The sequence below is a fragment of the Spinacia oleracea genome, chromosome 2, assembly GCF_020520425.1.
Source record: "Spinacia oleracea cultivar Varoflay chromosome 2, BTI_SOV_V1, whole genome shotgun sequence".
Lineage (NCBI taxonomy): Eukaryota > Viridiplantae > Streptophyta > Magnoliopsida > Caryophyllales > Amaranthaceae > Spinacia > Spinacia oleracea.
This window is the reverse complement of record NC_079488.1, coordinates 88,194,023-88,201,173: the sequence shown is the minus strand read 5'-3', so window position 1 is coordinate 88,201,173 and position 7,151 is coordinate 88,194,023. Positions and strand designations below refer to the sequence as shown.

The following is a 7,151-nucleotide window of genomic DNA, read 5'->3' as shown; positions in this document are numbered from 1 at the left end:
TTAAAATCGATAATTAAACCTGAAAAATAATAAATAATTTTATTAGTAAATATTTATATCATAGAAATAAATTAAAACATGAAACTAATAAATTAGGAAATCTGAAATCATAAGTTGGTTTCTTACCCAAGGCCCAAATTAATTTGGCCCAATTTGATTTTGTGGGTTTGAGGGAGATTAAGAATCAGGTTTCACAAAGAAACTGATTCCCCCTTTTTTTTTTAATAGCGCACGAACAGGGGCAAGGGGAGGGGATGAAATAGGGGAGGCGGAGCAAGGAGGGCACGAGGAGGAAGGAGGGAAGGGGGCAGCTGGGCGACGCGGTCTGACACGACGGTGATGGTGGGCGGTGGTTCGCGGCGGAACAGTTAAGGGGATGGGGGTGGTGATTTGCGAAACAGGGGATGGGGAAGGGAACGAACGAGGAGGAGGAGAAAGAGGAGGGAGGTGGCTGGGTGGCTCGGTGGTTTGGCGCGGTTGCTGGTGGTTATCGGAGGGATAAGGTGGTGATGGTGGTGCGGTGGTTGTGGTGGTGGCGTGGGGCGAAAGAGGAGGAAGAAGAAGGAGGCAGGGGACGCGAGAGCAGGGGAGAGCAGGGGAGGGAGTTGTGGTGGTGTCGTGGTGGTGTTCGGTGGTTCTGGGTGGTCGGGAGATGCGGGGTGGTGGAGTGGTGGTGAGGATGGTGGTGCGCGGTGGCTGCCGGAGGTGGTGGTGGTGGTTGGTCCGAATCAGGGGACAAAAGAGGAGAAAATTTGAAATTGAATTTAATTTTTGAGATTGAAACTGAAATTGTGTTTTGTTTTTGTTGTTGAAATTTCACTTTAATTTCTGAATTTGTAAGTAGGTATACTTGGGGTCCAAGGATTGACTTTGGACTGAATTTTGAAGGAAGGAAGGAAGTATTGACTTCCTGGTTTGAGCGTGGGGAGCAAGAAAATAAAGCTGACATTTTCAATTTTTTTTTTTTTTAATAATAAATTCACAATATTTGGCAAAAATTCAGAATTTGTAATAAAATTTTTAATTAAAATAATTCCTTAAAAATAAATAAATTATCGTTAACGAAAATAAATAATTTCGGTTTATAAATTTATCGTTTAAAATAATTCGTAAAAACGATTAAAATAACGAAATTCGATTATTCATAATTTAATTAAAACGAAATTAAGTTAATAAATATTTTTAATTTTAATAAATCGAGTTTAAAATTTCGGGGTATTACACAGATTGTTGCAAGGATCACACTTGTAGTACAACCTTTGTGGATTGAGTGTTGTATCGGAGTTTCAGATGACAAATTTCCAATCACAATAGCAAAATAATTGGTTAGGTACTCTAACATTTGTAGACTCATTGTATGTGGATGATGATTTTGAAACAAAAGTCATGACACAAATCTAATGCAATTAGCAAAGCAAAGAAAAAAAACAACTAAATTACAAGAAACATTCAGAAAGTGGGTTTTTATAGCCAAGCAAGACCAACAGCTACTTTTCAAACGAAAAAACTAGTCGTTGGAACATCAGAATAACTATTTTAAGTTTGGGGCATTTGGTGAAATAAGTTTAATAATAGGGGTATTTGGTGAATTATGAAACTAGGCTAACGGCGGACTAATGGACCGTTAAAAGTAAGGGTATTTTGGGCATTAAGTCAATTGTCAGGGGTATTTGGTGAATTACTTCAAAACTCGGGGGTATTTCATGAAATATCCGTATATTTTAAGTTAGTTTCTTTGTTTTTCCTAGTGTATTTCCTTGGTTTTTTGTGCAGTTGGTTTATATTTTAGATTTAGCATTCTTTTTTCTTTAGTGTAAATATAGTGTCGGGCATCGGGTTTGCATTCTTCCGGAGGATGGAACGTCATCATATATCGTTCGGCTAGTCGTCTATCTTTGAATTCTATTCACCCAGTTTACTTAGAATTTGGGTTGGGGTAGTATGAGGTTAGAACGTGGTTTCATTGTATGTTCTGTTCTACAAGAAGTTTGTTATAACTCGGAGTTATTGTAATTCACTCATGGGTTTTCTTTCCTTATCAAAAAAAAAAATTTAAAAAAAAAACCATGAATAATATGATGGTGTCAGGTAGTCCACCTGTGTTTTCTTTCCTTATCAAAAAAACATTTAAAAAAAAAAAAAAAACCAAAAACCAAAAGGTTAATCTGATAGTTGAAGCTCCAAGATTAATTGGTTTTATACTTTATCAAGAAGTGTTGGTCTTATTATTGTTTTGTTTCCAATAATTAGGGTTTGTGGGTCTTTAACTATCCAGATACTCAGTTTTAAGCCCTTCATGGAGGTGATGGCGAATAAATATCTTAGCCTTAGCTTTATCTTGACATGGTGCTTTATTTCCTTCTTTTATTGTGTCACCAATCCCTTTTGCATCTAGGTGTAATTCAGCATCTAATACACATGATAACTAATTCTTTCCAGTAATATCAAGGGCCAGAATCTCAAGTTTTGGTTTGGGATTAGTAGTAAAAAATATCATATTAAATTGTAATAATATATAATCGCAACCACATGGAACATATAAACGCAACCACCATTGGAGATCATTGAAAGAAACATTAACACATTGGGGGTTCTAATTAATTAACCAAAAAGGGCATAAAAAAAGGAATATTTGTAAAATATAATCCAATCTTTGCCGGTTCTTCTGAAAACAGTCCCACCTTTGAGTTATTCATGAATAATCCAACGTTTAGGATATATCTTCCCAAAACAGTTCATTTTACCTACAACCTTAGTAGTAGGTCAAATTCTTTTTTATTTAGTTTAAGCATGACATATGTTGCATTCTTATTGGTTTGGATTTGTGTTTTTGTATTAAAAAACACTCTTTCCCCTTCTGCCTTCCCCTTCTCACTCTCTCTTCTTCACTGGAATCTGACACCAAACTCATTGCAACAAACCACCCAATCGTGTGGTTCTCTTTCTCTATCCATGCTTCTCATTCTCTCCATACTCACCATTGCATCTCTTTATCTCTCCTCTTCCATGAACACGCCGCTACCACCTCCTTTAGAGGTTAGATTTTAATCCGGTTACCAATTAAAACTCCATTGAATCTCTTGCAATGGTTATAAGATCAATCCAAAAACAAAAAGTCCCAAAACCTGGGGCGGTGCCAGTAAGGGTTCAGCGGGTTCAACTGAACCCTTACTGGACAGGGAAAAACGTTATATACTATTAACCGCTAAAATGTATCATAAATGAACCAAGTAGCGCAGTGGTTTTGAGATCTGTATCTCACACAAAGGTCTGTGGTTCGACCCCAGTGTGCTGCATGCTCTAAGCATTTTATTTATTTATTTTTCCTTTCCTCTTTTTTTGTTTTTCCTTTTACACTTGAAGAAAAACTCCATTAACTTTCTTGTTTACTAATTACTTTTTGAAAATTTATTCATGAATTTAAAGAGTTGAGGTTTGAAACTTTGAATATTTTGGTGTAAATAAATCGCTAACTTGGAATTAAAATTAAAATTTATGATTTTGAATAGATCACTACAAGAAATTGTACTATTAACGAAGGGAAATCTCGTCGCTAAAGGTTAATAATTGTTGATTAACGACGGGATTTTCCGTCGCGAACCCGTCATAAAAGGAGGCCGTCGTTAATCCGTCGTAAAAGACATTTGCGACGGTTGTTCCCGTCTTTGTTGGGTTGTTATCCCCGTCGTAAAAGTCCTTTTGTGACGGGATATTTACCCGTTGTTATTAGGTTGTCATAAAATATACAAATTTTTGTAGTGGATGGCTATGAGATGAAGGTTTAGATTGAGGTTCTTTCGGAAAAAGATTGTTGTTAAAGTCATAAAAAATCTCTGCTTGTTTTTTTACTAAATTCAAGACCACTTCAACCACCTTGAAATGAACATCCAACACCTCAAAATGAACCTCTAATACAAGAAAATGAAAATTCGTGGAGTTCAATTATAGTTTTTTTTAGTGTTATTGTAATAGAACACGTGTACCACCCAATTGTTAGTTATAAATTGAATTTCGGATTATAATGTATGATTTTGTTATGCGTTTGAAAATTCCGAACCCTTATACGTAGAATCCTGGCACCGCCACTGTGGCCAAAACCCCCATACCTCTCTCGGATTTCATGTAGTTTATCCCCTCTGTTTTTTTGCTTTTCTATCCATCACCATCATCATTACCCCCTAAAACTTTCTTCCTTCCTTGCAGCAAATGGTGGAGCAAATTCTCACTCCACTAGTTTTCCTTCATCATCAACCACCAAAAATCAACATCTGACATATAATTTGGTAATTCCAACCATAAATCAACAACAACCAAAAATTCAACATCAGGAAACAAAAAATCAAAAAAAAAAAATTAACAACCAAGCTCATAATCCACCAAACTTGCCGAAAATTCTCTAATTACTATGATTCACTTCTGTATACAGTGGCCTCTTTGACGAGGATAGAGAATGTAAGTGGTGGGAGGGGAAGCACGATCTACAAGCAAGAGAATAAGGAGGAGATATGATGATGGTGGGGTTTTTCTGATGAGCCACCATTGTTGCGGAGGAGAAATAAATTGGGTGGGGAAAGGAAGGGTTTTCCATGGAAGAGGGGAGGAGAGAGAAAGGAGTATGGGGAACAATGAATACTCCTAAAATATAGTGTTTTATAAAATAAATCAAAAATAAATAAATTTAGACCGATAAGAAAGAAACAAGTGTCATAATTACTTATTATTCTGGTTACCAATCGGTCAAAACCTATTTTGGGAAGATACATCCTAAACGTTGGATTATTCATGAATAACTCAAAGGTTGTACTGTTTTGAGAAGAACCGTCAAAAGTTGGATTATTTTTTACAAATTTTCCAAAAAAAATCCAAATTATGACAAATTAACGCATTATCAACAGTGACAAATTACAAATTATAAGAATCGCAAATGACAAACTATGACAAATTTCATGCAAATGCAAAGATCAACAGTAACCGTCGAATTATGACAAAATTCATGTAAATAACACATTATGCACATATCAACATATAGTTTGACGCCATTGGAGATCAACGAATTTTAAATTTAAGAACAATTAGAAACTTGCTATGAATCTGATATATAATACTTAACTGTGTGCAATTGTGGCGAATTTCGTTTGCGGAAAATAATATTAACGCTATAATATGATATTAGCCATATTATCATGAAGATATCGAATTCCCTTGTTTGTTGCTCACATTGTTATCTATCTCCCGTTCATTAGCAATGGTGCTGATAACGTGTTATGAAAATGAAGAGAAAGAGAAAAGGAAATTGGGGGAGAACAACTGTGTGTTTTATTCCATGAGAATAATGGGGTATATATACATACAATGGATATAGTTTGCTTGGAGAATAACAAACCCTAAAATCTAAAATATTCTAGAAAGATACTAGGGGTATAATGTACATCTACATGATATTTCACAACAGACATTGTGTAAATTGTCTAAAAAATCTAATATGTGTGTTAAATTATGAAAAGAAAAACTTAAATGTATATTATTATCTCTTTCAAATTTTAGTTCTCTCTCAAAGCCTAGTTTTGGTTGGCGAGTGGATCGAAAAAAACGCATTGTTTTACGCCGTCTGTGGGGATCGAACCCACGGGCACGTGGTTAAAAGCCACGCGCTCTACCACTGAGCTAAGAAGGCACTGTATATAAATTCCAAGTAATATTAATATATAAAAATATAAAATAAAATGCAAATACTCAAAAACGCCGTCTGTGGGGATCGAACCCACGACCACGTGGTTAAAAGCCACGCGCTCTACCACTGAGCTAAGAAGGCACTGTATAAAAATTCCAAGCAATATTAATATAAAAAAAAAAAAAACAAAATGCAAATACTCAAAAACGCCGTCTGTGGGGATCGAACCCACGACCACGTGGTTAAAAGCCACGCGCTCTACCACTGAGCTAAGAAGGCACAATATTATATAAAATTAATAATAAATTAATATACTGTAGGCACGCTATTATTAATTAGACTTATTCTCACGTAGTGCTTGACTGCTTCCTCCATTTTCTAATAAAATATACAAAGTACAGAGTATAAATAGCATAGAGTTAAGAGTGAGTTAAATTTATTTAAATAAATATATGTAATGTGGCTCGATAGAAGATAGTGAGGATAGTAGAGAAGGGCATGAGAGAAAAGTGGGGTCCATAAGAAAAAGAAGAAGTAATAGAATAGACCAGTAAGAGTGGAGATCATGAACGGATAGAAATATAGAACGTGCTATTAAAATGTATAGAAGATTACCAAAAACAAAAGGGTAACTCTTATTAGAAGAAAAAAAAACATGGTTGATTATTGCAAGTGTTAGCTTATTAAAAAAACGAAGGAAGTACAATTGACCGGTGTTTATGATTTTTATTTGAAAAAAATATATAGTCATGTTGGATTTTATCAGGTTTGTTTCAATGTTTATTACTTTTAAAATATCAAAGGCCGTATTTGGCAAATAGTTGTTACGGAGTATATGTTAGTGTTAGTTGGTTTGTTTAGTTGTTTTTTGTTTGTATTAGCTGATTGAATTTTTGAATTAGCTGTTTGTGTAAAGAAGTGTTAGGTAAATAATTGTTAGCTATTACTCCCTCCATTCCTTTTTGTTGTACCCATAAGGAATGTTGGGGGTATTTTAAGAAAACTGAATTTTGGGTTGTATTGGGATATGGGTAATGATTGGGTGTAAGAATAATGATTGTGTGTAAGAAAAAGAATAAAGTAAAGAGAGAGAAAGTATTAAATTAATTGGGGAAAAAGTAGATATTTATTAAAGTAAACAATAAATTGAGTTACAATTTCTGTCACATGGGCTGGGGGACCCAAATGAAAAAATATGGACCAATCACAGTACAATGAGTCACGTATTTTTGGGTGGAAATTTTGCCCAAAATTCTGACTCCCATTTTTCCCTCCAAAAATCCCACCAAATTTTCAGAAACAATTATACATTGACTTTGTTTTTCCCTCCAAAATTTTGAGGGGTTGAAAAAGTGATATGCCTTTATAAATAGGCTGACTTTCCCCACAAAACACCAAAATTCTGATCCAACTCAAGTTCAATAAATACAAACACACACCAAAATTTATTCCTCAACTCAGCATTAAATAGCTAAAAAAC

General features: G+C 34.9%; 3 non-coding genes across 3 annotated transcripts; all 3 read right to left on the bottom strand.

The window, feature by feature from the left end:
* Nucleotides 1-5,602: 5,602 nt before the first annotated feature.
* TRNAK-UUU (transfer RNA lysine (anticodon UUU)) lies at nucleotides 5,603-5,674 on the bottom strand. The gene has a single exon. It is a non-coding gene; the product is annotated as a tRNA-Lys (tRNA).
* A 66-nt stretch (nucleotides 5,675-5,740) lies between these two features.
* On the bottom strand, nucleotides 5,741-5,812 carry TRNAK-UUU (transfer RNA lysine (anticodon UUU)). The gene has a single exon. It is a non-coding gene; the product is annotated as a tRNA-Lys (tRNA).
* Nucleotides 5,813-5,878: 66 nt separating this feature from the next.
* On the bottom strand, nucleotides 5,879-5,950 carry TRNAK-UUU (transfer RNA lysine (anticodon UUU)). The gene has a single exon. It is a non-coding gene; the product is annotated as a tRNA-Lys (tRNA).
* Nucleotides 5,951-7,151: the final 1,201 nt, after the last annotated feature.